Source organism: Larus michahellis, chromosome 16 (assembly GCF_964199755.1).
Source record: "Larus michahellis chromosome 16, bLarMic1.1, whole genome shotgun sequence".
Classification (NCBI taxonomy): Eukaryota; Metazoa; Chordata; class Aves; order Charadriiformes; family Laridae; genus Larus; species Larus michahellis.
Window position 1 is genome coordinate 9,377,227 of NC_133911.1, and position 12,136 is coordinate 9,389,362.

Sequence of the window (12,136 nt, forward strand, 5' to 3'; positions counted from 1 at the left end):
CGCGGGCGTGTGTGGACGCAGGATTAGCTGGAACGCAGCTCCCTGTGCCAGGGGCGGGTGCAGCGCTGGAGCCGGAGGTGAGTGTGTGCGCCCGGCGGGAACGTGGGCACTTCAGAGATGCGATATTCTGCCAGTGTCGCTCAGCTCCTGCTCTTCTCTGGCCAGTTAAACCCCCCCGTCCAGCAGCAGGGGAGAAGCTCACCCTCCCCGAATACTCCCGACGACAACGCTGTGGATGCTTCACGCCCCTGCAACACCAGTCCAGCTCTCAGCTTTGCCCAGGTTATTGATTAAAAGCATGTTAACGATTGATAGCTGGTCTAATTGCTCGGCTGCTGTAATGGCCGCCTCTCGCAGCTCTCGCCGTGGCCGCGATGCTCGGCAGCAGCGGCAGCATCTCGCCGTTCCCTCTCCCTCGGTCCCGGGCGCTGTGCAGCTGCCTGACGTGTGACCGGGGGACCTGAGAGCTCCCCAACACAATATCGGTCTCCTGGAGCTGATTTCAATGGAGGAAATCAAAGTGAACTATTAAAACTCATTACCATTTTTATCTCAAATGCGGCAGATTCTATTTGCTATAATTTTATTTGAATCTGAATGCACATTGTATTTGCATAGGCAAGAGTACGCTCCCTTTCTCCCCCTCTTTTTTATTCTAAGGAACACTCAGTCGTATCCGTAAGGGAAGAGCAGCCGCACGCAGCCCTTTCACAGCCGGGCTCCGGAGAGAAAAGCGGGTTTGAAGTGCTGAAGCTCGGGGGCTGCGGAGTCGCTGGGAAGCCCGGATTGTGGAGAACGAAGTTCAATAGTACGGGCAGGCATGTCGGCATGTTGAAGTATTTTAAACCCGTCAGCAGGCGCACACTTCAGTGCCTTTCCTCGCCTTGGCGCCTGGTGTCTCTGAGCTGCAGAAGGACAAACGGGGAAGACGGGAAGCGCCAACCCGGGCATCTTCTCGAGACCACACTGAAAGCAGGTGCTGGAGCCGCCTCCTTTAGCCACGCACAGAGTTTAGCGTGTGTTTTTACAGCACCCCCTGACACGGTCTCCCCCGTCCCCTTGGGAGCGCTCCCGCTGGATGCGGCCCAGGGGGAAGGCGGGCACGAGCAGCAGCCTCTGTCCCCCTGCGCCCCTGGAAACAGACGGACTGGACCCCCCCTGCCCTCGGGCTGCTCCCCCGCCTCCGGCCAGGCCCAGGACGCAGGGTGCTGGGGCTTAAGAGCAACGTCAAGAAACTCGGCGCATCCCACCGGGGCTGTTGAGAGCAACCGCGGCAGTGGGTCGGTTCAATTCCAGTTGTGTCCTGGAAGGAACCAGCTGGGCAAGTCCCCCCCAGCTCACCGTCCTGCCCGGTGGCCTCGACACGGGCACGGCCGCGTGCCCCGCAGTGGCCGCCTGGGTCTCGCTTCCCCTGGCCCAGCCGGGCGGACGCACTTTCACGCACTGCTCCTCGCTGGGAGGAGCCGCGCGTTTCCCCCCCGTCGTGTGCGAGCCGCGCTTGCCAGCTGCCCACGTGCTCGGTAAAGTTAGAATCAGATCAAGGCGACGCTGGCACCGGAGATTCGCACGGAGCAGAACGGAGCAGCGCGGCTCGGGGCTGTGCTGAGGGGCAGCTGGGGTCAGCCCCCCCCACCCCACCCCGAGCCCCCACAGCAGCCGGGGGCTGCCAGGCTGGGATGGGACCAGCCACAGGAGCATCCCACAGGATTCTGGAGCTCAGGATCAGCCCCAGCGCTGGACATCCTGCAGCAGCACCAGCTCCACGTTTCCCACGCTGCTAAAAATGACCATCGAGTGGCAGATTAATACACGCCCATATGGCGAAGGGGGTCAGATCTTCCTCCAAGGCTGGGCTTTGGTGTTCCACTCAAAAACACAAGGAGAAAGTGCCAGAAAGGGAGAGCCACACGCCGGTATTTTTAGAGCCCAGCATGTGGCTGTTGCAACTGCTGAAGCCGCGGCGCTTTTGGGCTCATGACAGACAGTTTGCGCTTCTCCGATGGCAGCCTGGCCGCCGGGATGGAACGATCGTGGCCCTGGGAGCAGCTCCCGGTCCGTGCCCCCAGCACGAGCTGCTCCGTACCTGACGCTGGAGCCGGTGCCAGCCACGCCGCCGGCTGCGCCGGGGCTCACAGCTTCCACACGCACCTGCGGCCGCTGGAGGAGAAAATGTTAATAGGAATGAAGATGCAAAGACCTGAATCGTGAGGCGAAACGTCGCCTCGGTAATTTGAACATCTCCAAGACAGGAGGCGAAGGAGCGGGGACGGCCATCACTTGTACCTCTTCCCACCTGGATGCGGAGCCAGAGCTCTGGGATCGTTTCCCTCCTGAAATAAATGATGCCCGGTTGTGGGCTCGCGCTGTGGGCCGTGATCGTTCACACCCGCAACAGAAACATGACACAAAACTGTGACAGCCTTGAGAAGAGTGACGTTCCCCCACCCTCCAACCCAAGGCAATGATGGAGACGGGGCTGGGGGATGGCACAGTGGGGAGATGGAGAGCTGACACCGTGGCCCAGAGAGAGAAGGCCCTGGCTGGCGGAGCAAAGCCTCGCTGCCTGGTTCGGGAGATGCAAAGGGGTCCGGGACCCTCGTGGGGTGATGCCGGGGTGGTGTCCAGATGGTGGGACAAACCCAACCAACGCCAGGAGAGGGACACGACCGAGGTCATGTACTCCTTCTCATCCCCTGGTTTCCTTCTCCCCTGCCCATCACCAGTTGCCACGATGGTTTTCATTATGAAAACAATATATTTCATACTTTGCCAAAAGAGAATAACAATACCGATTTACCCACAACAGCACATTTCATTTGCCATTAGATTTTTATGGAGCATAACGAGCGGTGTGGTGGGTGCGATCGGTCCTGAGCGTGAATGCAATAGCTCGAGGAGATGCGCGCGCCGCAGGTGAGAGCGCTCGTACGCATCAGCTGCTCTGTGGTCGACAGCTGCTGAAGGTTCCCCGGCTCTGGCGACCTCTTCTCTGCTTCCCACTGAAAATCCAGCAGCTCCTCACCCGGCCTCCGCTTTTCCGTCACGCTTTATAGTCAGAGCGAAAACGGGAAAGGATTCAGAGCGGCAAAAAGAGGCTTATTCTCCAGGCAGAGAAGATGCTTTGGCGCAGCCTGCTCTCCGGCACAGTGAACATGTCTCTGAAACAGTTTTCCACCTTCCAGCTATTTACGAGTCTCCCTGAGACACGGTTCTGTCTATCCATGCACAAAAATCTGATCTCTGCTACCACACGTCGGGGCTTCGTCGCGCTGTAGTTAAGGCTCAGGACACCGAGGGGTGGTTTTTCCAGCGCTGGCTGCGCTGAGATTTTCTCCCCGTGTGCCGCAGATGTTAATTCCAGCTGCAGCCAGTCTGAGAGCGCGGGGAAATAATTTACAGCCGGGAAAAGGCGGCCCAGCTGAATGCAGGTAACTCCCACAATCTTTCCTAAGACGTACCAGGCAGCTTTTTGTGATTTCTCTCCATAATTTGTCATTGTTATGCCGCTGTAAATTCTGCCTGGCAATAGGTGCAGCAGATGGTCCGTGGTGATTTCCATGTTAATGCCGAGGCCATGCATAAATGTGCCGTATGTAAAACCAGAGCTAGAGGTACACTCGGCCTCTCACTGAAAACCAGGCTGGCTTTCTGGCCCGCGTCTCGCTCGCGAGCAATATCCTGCCTAATAAAAAAGTCCTGGTGTTTCTTAATTGGGCCGCAATCCTCCCACCGAAAGCCTCGGCCGTGTTAATTAGAGTTGCCCATTCCTGCCAGCCCAGGTGCTGGGAACCTGAGCTGCAATGGCATCACCCGAAATTACCACACCGGCACACAGCAAAGTAATAAAAACTATGTCGTGAAGTAATAAAATAATAATAAAAAAAAAGCTACCAAGCAATAAGCAAAGTAATTAAAAGTAAGGCATTGCCTGTGGGACACAGAACATAACGCATCCTCTTCGTCTCCCTGGGAGGCGCAGAGACGCACCGTGGGTTCGGGGATTATTGATGGAGGAGAACAATCTATAGGAGACTTTTGGGCCTTTTTCCCACAGAAAGGGCACTCCCTGTCCGCAGGGGGACTCCCGGCATCACTGCTGCCTGCGGCGTGGGACACGCGGGGCCTGGCGTGTCCTCGCGGCTCACGCTCAGCCTGGTCCTGCCAGAAACAACGCAGATGGAAGGGTCAAACGGGGATCGGCAGCCGGTCCTTAGGAAGGTGCCTGACCCCGGCCCATCCTCTCCATCCCGGCATGTGTCAGCATCGCATGCAGGCGCCTCTGCTCCCCCCGGGGCAGGTTCGTACTGGAGGAGATGCAGGCTTTCCCAAAAAGCCATCCTTTCTGGCAAAATCCTATCCCCTCTCCAAGTTTTAGCATGGGAATCTAATCTTTCGCAATGAGCAGAGGTTCTTTTCTGACAGCCAAATTAATATTCATTATTCATCAGGGAAGAAAATGCTGAGCTGTTTATCATTGCTTCATTAGATTTAGCCAAATACCAGCTAAACATAATTACTTGCATAAACTCCTGTGGCAAGGCTGGAAATTTGTAATCAAAAAGGAAGATTTAAGGAAGGACGGTGGAAATCGGACTCGTGGGTCTTGGCGGGGGCCTGAGCTCGCTGCCGGTTCCCGAGCTGGAGGAGCGGGCTGGCGGGGGCACGGGAAACGGGCAGAAAGAATGTCCCCGTCTTTGTCATCTCACGGGCACGAGCTGGAACATAGGAAGTTCTGATCAAATATGAGGAAAAAACTTCTTTACGGTGAGGGTGAGAGCGCCCTGGAACAGGCTGCCCAGGGAGGGCGTGGAGTCCCCTTCTCTGGAGACTTCCAAGACCCGCCTGGATGCAGCCCTGGGCGATGCGCTCTGGGCAATCCTGCTTTAGGGGGGGCGCTGGACTAGGTGATCTCTAGAGGTCCCCTCCGACCCCGAAAATTCCCTGATTCCCGGTCTGTCCGCTGATAACCGGGGAGGAAAGGCGGGCACCGAGCAGCGGCAGGCTCCCGACCCGCTCTGCTCCCGCTGCCCGTGCCGCGGCTCCGGCGAGGGGAGCGGCCCCGGACGCCGCCAGGGCACGGGCGATGCCGGGGGACGCTCCCGGTACCCGCCTCTCCCCGGGCCCCCCCCGCGCCGCCGGTGCCACCCGCCCGGCGTGGAGAACCCCTGCCGGCCCCGGGCTAGAGCCCAGCCCCTCTCAGCTGCCTCCAGGGGAGATTCTGGGGGAGAAAAAGCCGCCCTCGCTCTCTCTCTTCAGCTGCCGGTGGTGGTTTAGCTCCGGTTTACCACGGCTCTGCCCACGGGGGAGGCTGCGCTCCCCCCTCCAGCCCCCCCAGGTGCCCGCGCTGGGCTTTGTGGGTGGGGAAACGCAGCCCGTTCCCCCTTCCTACGCACTTAATTAGCCTAATCAAGCCTTCCCCCTCCCCCGCTGCCCTGCCAATAGGAGCAGTTGCGGGGGGGCTGCGTGAGCCCCGCTGCGAGTCCTGCTGAGCCCCCTCCGTCCCAGCCCGCCCGAGGGAGCCCGCCAGCGGCGCCGGGGGATGCTCTGCGGCGTGGGACGAAGGCAGGTCACCTCTCCCCCTCCCCCGCGGCCCGGCCAGCATTAAATACCTCTGTGAGGCAGCCGAAGAAGCGGCAAAGGCTCTTCTCTGCCTTTCGGATCCACTTGCTAATTACAAAGCGCGTTCATTTTAGCACCCTGCTATCCCGTAATTGATGTTGGATACCTCTCACAATGAGCCTGATTTAAATGTATACATGTTTCTCCTTCTCCTGAAACCCTGCTGGCTGTGAGACACCTAATTAACAGCAGAGCTTTCAAAGTCTCCCTAACAAATGCATCCCTGTGTTTCTTAGCACAAGGACTCTCATTAGTGAAGCTGTGCTTTGTGATTATTTATACCCCTTCTATAATTAAAAATTCTGAAAGCTAATTACAATTATCCATCAGTTTTTCAACATGCCGGGACTAGAGATCTTAACCTTTTTTACCATTGTTTTTCTTTTTTTAACCGACATCCCCTCGTCCTTCACACACGGGCGTGTGCCAGCCCCCTCCCCGCAACCACCACCTCCTCCTCCTCCTCCTCCGCTCCAGCTCGCCTTCCCCTTGCCGCTGGTTGTTTGCTTTTGTGATGTGCTTTGCTCCGTTGTTGCCAGCGATGGTGTTTGCTTTGGTAGCTGGAAGCGGGGGCAAGCAGCAGCAATTGTTCCTGGCTCCCGAGAGCATGCGGGATGCTGGCGGGAGCGCGTGGGATGCTCGCGCACCCTGGCCTGCCGAAGCAGCGCCGAGGCATCGCGCGTGGCGGCGGTTATGTTCCCTTCCCAGCACCAGTTGCCCACATGCCCTTTCCCTTTAGGTTTAGGGCCGTTATTCCCATGGCCACGGCAACCCACTGGGTGAGCTGGGTGCTGCATCCCCCATCCCTGGCTGCCCGCCCACGGGTGCATCGCCCGCACCCCCCGGTGCCGTGGCCGCCCGTGGCACCTCTCGGGGTTTCAGAGCAGGGCTGAAAAGGGACTGTGAAAAATGGCTTTTGAATAGAGCGTGTTCCCTGCACGGGCTGAGTCTGGGAAGTCATAATCTTAATATGAACATCTTTAAATATCCTTACTAATGGGCTCATTCTTTAATTTCCTGAAGCAACGACAGTTTCAACAGACCCTATATCACAGCGAAGATGGGATCTGTCACTGAATGGCTGAATTATATTTCATCCTTTATTTTTATCAGCTCCGCTGACTTATTTATTACATTTAGAGTCTCGGCTGGCTTTTGTCTGGCCTGTACTTTGCTGCAGCTCATAGAGGAAAAAGCAATAGTTTATAAAGCCATTTTCACAGCGTCCCCATAATTTTAGGCCATGTCTGAGGCTTCATTTTGAATGAAACTCTGTAGATAAACTGTTATTCATGGTGATGCCTGTGAAGTCCTTGGCAGCCCCCAGAGAACGCTGCCTGCTTATAAAGGGCTTTCCCTCAGATTTATTTTTGAAGAACAAAGGGCAATTTTCCCATCTTCACAGCAGCAGCCCACGTGGCAGATGCCGCTCGGGGTGTTATCTTGCAGTACTTTTTTTTTTCTTTTTTTTTTTTTTTTTTTTTATTGAAAACGTAATAAAACCCCGGGCTGCGTGTGGCCACGGAGTGAGCCCTGGGAATCGCTTCCAGCGCTGGAGCTGGTGAATTCGCAGTCAGTGGCTGCTCTGTGGGTCAGCACCGGCCCCGGTTCTGGGGGGGGGATGTTGGGCAGGGCGGTGGGGAAGCCCCGGGTGGTCCTGCCCCACTGGCGGTGGTGGCAACTGGCCAGCTCACCCTGGCACGAGGGCGAGAAGGTGACTTCTCACCCGAGCCATCCTTGAGACCCCCCATTGCAGCAGTTCAAGCCCCGACAGGCTTCAGGTGCCTGGACCTCGCGGACACGGGTGTTATTGAGCCAAGAGAGCATTTGGCCGTGCTGTCCTGGATGCGGTCCCCGTGCTCGTGTGTTGGCTCCGGCGCCGCGCGTGCCCCCGGGAGCCATGAGCATTCCCCAGCCTTGGCGCTGCCAGCACCGCGGCGGCCGCAGCTGCTCCGCAGCAGCTTAGCACCATCTGCGAGCATCGCCGGCATGTCCCGCTCGCTCCGGGGCATGGGGACGAGCTGCCGGCAAACATCGGTGACCTCCAGCCAGCCGCAGTCTTGGGGACAGGGAACTTTCCAGGCCGAAGAGGAGAGCAGAAAGGAGCCAGGGGAGCAGAGGCGAAGCACATGAGCAGCTCCGAGAGCTTCTCCCGAGACCCGGCAAGTGCCAAAGTTAATACATTTAATATATTTTGTACGCAGTATGCCAGCCATTAGAAATGTGCTTGTTCTGTCATTGCTCTGAGGCAATCACGGTGAAGCATTTGTCCTCTGAGTGCACGGGGAAAAATTAGAGTGCCCTGAGCTGAATTGGTCAGCTAAAAATAATGTACGGCTTCATCCTTGGAAGGAAATTGGGCATTGATTGGAGGACAGAAGTTCGGTGCAATACTTAAAGCAATGTGACATTTCCATACATTAGGGAAGCGTGCGCGGTAGGCGTAATTCAGGGCGTAAATCACCGGTTCCCAGTCACGCTCCTTCGCGTGCCTTCGCCCGCGGTCAGAGAGTGGCTCTCGCCAGGCGCCGTGTCCCGGTCCCCGCCCGGCTCATCGTCCCCCGGGAGCAGCCGTCATACCGCTGCGGAGGCCGCTGCCGGGATCGGCGATTTAGCGCCGCCATAAAACCTGGAGTGGGGAAATGACGGGAAAGCTCATGCAGTCACTACCACTTCCTGGTCTGTCAGCCGCGGGGGCAGGCGATGGAGCCAGTTAGCTTTGGTGGAAATGCTGCCAACCTGGCCCCCCGCTGACCCGCTGCCTGCCCTGCTCCGCTGCCCCACGGCTCAGCAGCGGGCAGGAGGGGTGAGACACGCACGGGAACTCCTTCTGGTTTCAGGCGTACAGGGTTTGCGTCAGCAGCATATTTCCAAGCCTTTTAATATTATTATTAAAAGTCTCCTTAGCAAGTGTTTATATTCCTTCAGTTCCCATGCCAATGGATATTAAGAGGGAGGAAAAAAAGCAACTTCTGGCTTAGGTAATTATGAGATTGCTTCTATTGCTGCTGGCACAACGGTGGGAGTATCTGAGCTTGATTTCTTCCCGGAGAAAGGCTGAACAAAGAGCCAGAGGAGAGCCTTTGCTAAAGCATCCTGCGAGCAGTTGGGCACGCTGCCCGTGCGCTGCCTGCGCGCTGCCTGCGCGCTGCCCATGCGTAGGCTCGTGGCTGCTCAGCACGTCCGGGGGTGCCGGCAGCAGCAAACCAGGCACATCCATTCCCCGCTCCGGGGAGCCTTTCCAGCCTCCTCGCGGCATGCAGGAGGGATGACCTGTTGCCACTCGTGAATAAAAGGCCTGTGGAAAAATTCAGCCTGCGGGTTTCCCTGGGAGCTCGTCCGAGGTGACGGCTCCGACAGCCCCCAGCAGCCCTGCGGAGGTAATTTCACTAGTTCCTGTGCATCAGTCTGCGGGAATTCACAGGCGGCTGGGTGGCAGCTGTGCCTGCACAGCAGCAAAGCCCCCCTGGGAGCCGTCGGGACGCGTTCCCACAGCAGCGGTGTGGGCGAACTGGTGTGCGTCGGGGCGAGAACATCCTCGCCGTGCCCTTCCTCTGCCTCGCCGCAGCTAAAACCTGGGGTAGCCACGAGGCAGCGAGGGACCCGGGAAAAATGCTGAGGTGGCCACCTCCAGCTCTCCTGTGGACAGTCCCCTGACGGTGTGTTAGCCCCGAGCCCCCGGGACCGGCACAGCCATGCCCGGGCTGGGATGCTCCTGTGGGGAGCGGTGGCCGCGGGGGCAGAAGCTGAATGTCCCTTTGGCCAGAGGTGCTTTGCCCATCCAAACCATGAGAAATTTCTCTCACCTCTATGAATATTTAAAGTAACTTGCAGGATGGTAATGATCTCTGAATGTGAAATTAGGAATAATTACAACCCATTCATCCCTTTAATAATGAGTCAAGTACTTCCAGTGCTCGCTGGCAGAAGTTTTCTGAAAGTTTTCCGTCCCGCGTGAGCTGAAGCCCTTCCACTGCTGCCTGAGTCAGTAGCTCTTCTCTTCGCAGCGTCTCGGGGTTCTCCAAGGCCCGGGGTGTCCCGGACAGGTGCTGTGTGTCACCGCTGGGCGCTGTGTTTTCATTTAATTGATTTTGCTGTGGGTTTAATTAGCAAAAGGGGGATCAAGCTCCAACTCTCAGGTAATGAGGGCATTGTCTGTAGCTTATTTATGTTCTTCCATTTCAAGCGAATTGGTTTATATCTTATTGCATTTTTCCCCTTCAAATAACTCGCTCGTAATTGCCTGTTCTCACACGGGCAGGATGCTGCCATTGTATCAGCCTGGGTTTTTAAAGGCCGCTATTAGCAGAAATGCCGGGGAGACTCGACTCGCGTCCTCTCCTGCACTCGCTGGCGATGACCTCCTCCGTGACGGGGCATCCTCAGGGTCCCGGTTCATGGCCACAGGGTCCCCAGCAGCAGGGGCTGTCAGGCCGTCGGCAAAGGCGGGGTGCTTTTATTTCAGAGCAAACTTTCCGATTCCAGCAGTAACCCGAGGAATTCCCAGGCACGTCTGAGGACGGAAAGCCAAGTGCTCCATTCCCAAAGCTAATATATATATATATATATAGACAACAAGAGAAAAAAGGAGCTTATGACTAAACATTACAGTAGCCTGAACAGCAGAGCAGTATTTTAAGCTACTGCCTGTTATCTTTGGACTGTGACTCTCTGATGAGTAACAAAATATTTGCTTTTTTTCCCTTTACGGGCCTGTCATTTCACTGGCAGAATCTTGTCCTATTGACCTGAAGAACCTCAATTTCAAAGCTATTAAAACCTAATTTTCTATACCAGGCTCCTGAGACAGGCACTAACTTTCATAGAATAATTCATTTCTTCCCTCTGAAAAAAGAAAAAAAGGCAGAAAAAAGAGAGCGGAGAAAGGCGTTTGAGCGCTATTCCAAGGGAAGCGCGGGACGGAGGCTGCCCGCTGTCTGCTGCTGATATTTCCCTGCGCAGTGTCCTCCCAGGAGAGGAGCAGAAACACTCCTCGGATAAACGCCCATTTAGTAGCCGTGGAGCGCTGGCTGTATTTACCCAAAATAACTGCCGTTTGCTGATAAAACCCTGAGTCCGTGCCGCCGCGCTGCATCCCGCCTGCGGGCAGGAGCCGGCAGGGAGCTGGTCTCTCTCCTCACGGGACGAAGTAAGCTTCCAGCCTCCTCCTCCTCCTCCGAAGGTTTGAGACCTGTGAATCATAGAGTGAATCATAGAGTGTGTTGGGTTGTGAGGGACCTCTAAAGGCCATCTAGTCCAACCCCCGGCAGTGAGCAGGGACAGCTTTAACTAGATCACGTCGCTCAGAGCCTCATCCAGCCTGGCCTTGAATGTCTCTGGGGATGGGGCCTCCACCCCCTCTCTGGGCAACCTGGGCCAGTGTCTCACCACCCTCAGTGTAAAGAACTTCTTCCTAATGTCTCACCTAACCCTGCCCTGCTCTAGTTTAAACCGTTGTCCCTCGTCCTATAGCTGCATGCCCTTGCAAACAGCCCCTCCCCGGCTTTCCTGGAGCCCCTTTAGGGACTGGAAGGGGCTGGAAGGTCTCCCCGGAGCCTTCTCTTCTCCAGGCTGAACCCCCCCAGCTCTCTCAGCCTGTCCCCACAGCAGAGGGGCTGCAGCCCTCCCAGCATCTCCGGGGCCTCCTCTGGCCCCGCTCCAACAGCTCCATGTCCTTGTGCTGAGGGCTCCAGAGCTGGACGCAGCACTCCAGGGGGGGTCTCACCAGAGCAGAGCAGAGGGGGAGAATCACCTCTCCGGGTCTGCTGGCCACGCTGCTTTTGATGCAGCTCTACCCCGGTGCCGGTCCACGGCCAAGCCCGCAGCCTCGCCGAGCTCCCGCCGTCCCGGGAAGGGGAGCAGGGCTCCTGGGAGGCGTTAGAGGAGTCTGGGGCTGCTGGGTGAGCCAAGCCCCCATCACTGCCCCTTCCCGTGCCAAAATATACGTGTTGTGGAAGAGAAAGGCATGACAGAGTGACGCCTGAGCAGCGTTTCAGCACCTGGAGGAGGGTTTGCCGAGGAGCAAAGCCACGATCCCAGTGGGGGTTGTGTTTTCCCAATCCGTTAGGAGAGAGTGGCGGAGGGAAACCTGCCTTTTTCTGGGGCTGGCGGCTCCTTTTGGTTACTGGGCACCTGAGGATGGAGCAAATACCCCACGGCCCCTTCCGTAGGAGGAACAAAGGGAGCGTTTGGCTTGGAGACGAGTGCGAGGGGGCATGGGGAGAGCCGAGCGTTGTGTCCTTGCAAACTGAGCGAGTCGGGAGCTCTGGGACTCCCCGCTCGGGTGTTCAGAAACCGGTGGGGAAACGGTGTTGTTTTGCTGGGCCGGGCTGTCACGGGGCTGCCCTGTCCCTCCCCCCCACCACGAACCCCTCTCCGTGCTCACTCGGGTGCCAGCCGACCCTGCAGCTGGCGGTGCTCCGCCGAGCCACCGCTTAATATTCTCAGTCGTGATAACACTTTGTTGGATAAGTGCTTTTTAAACCCTACAGATAGATAGAGTATCTGGAGTGGCATT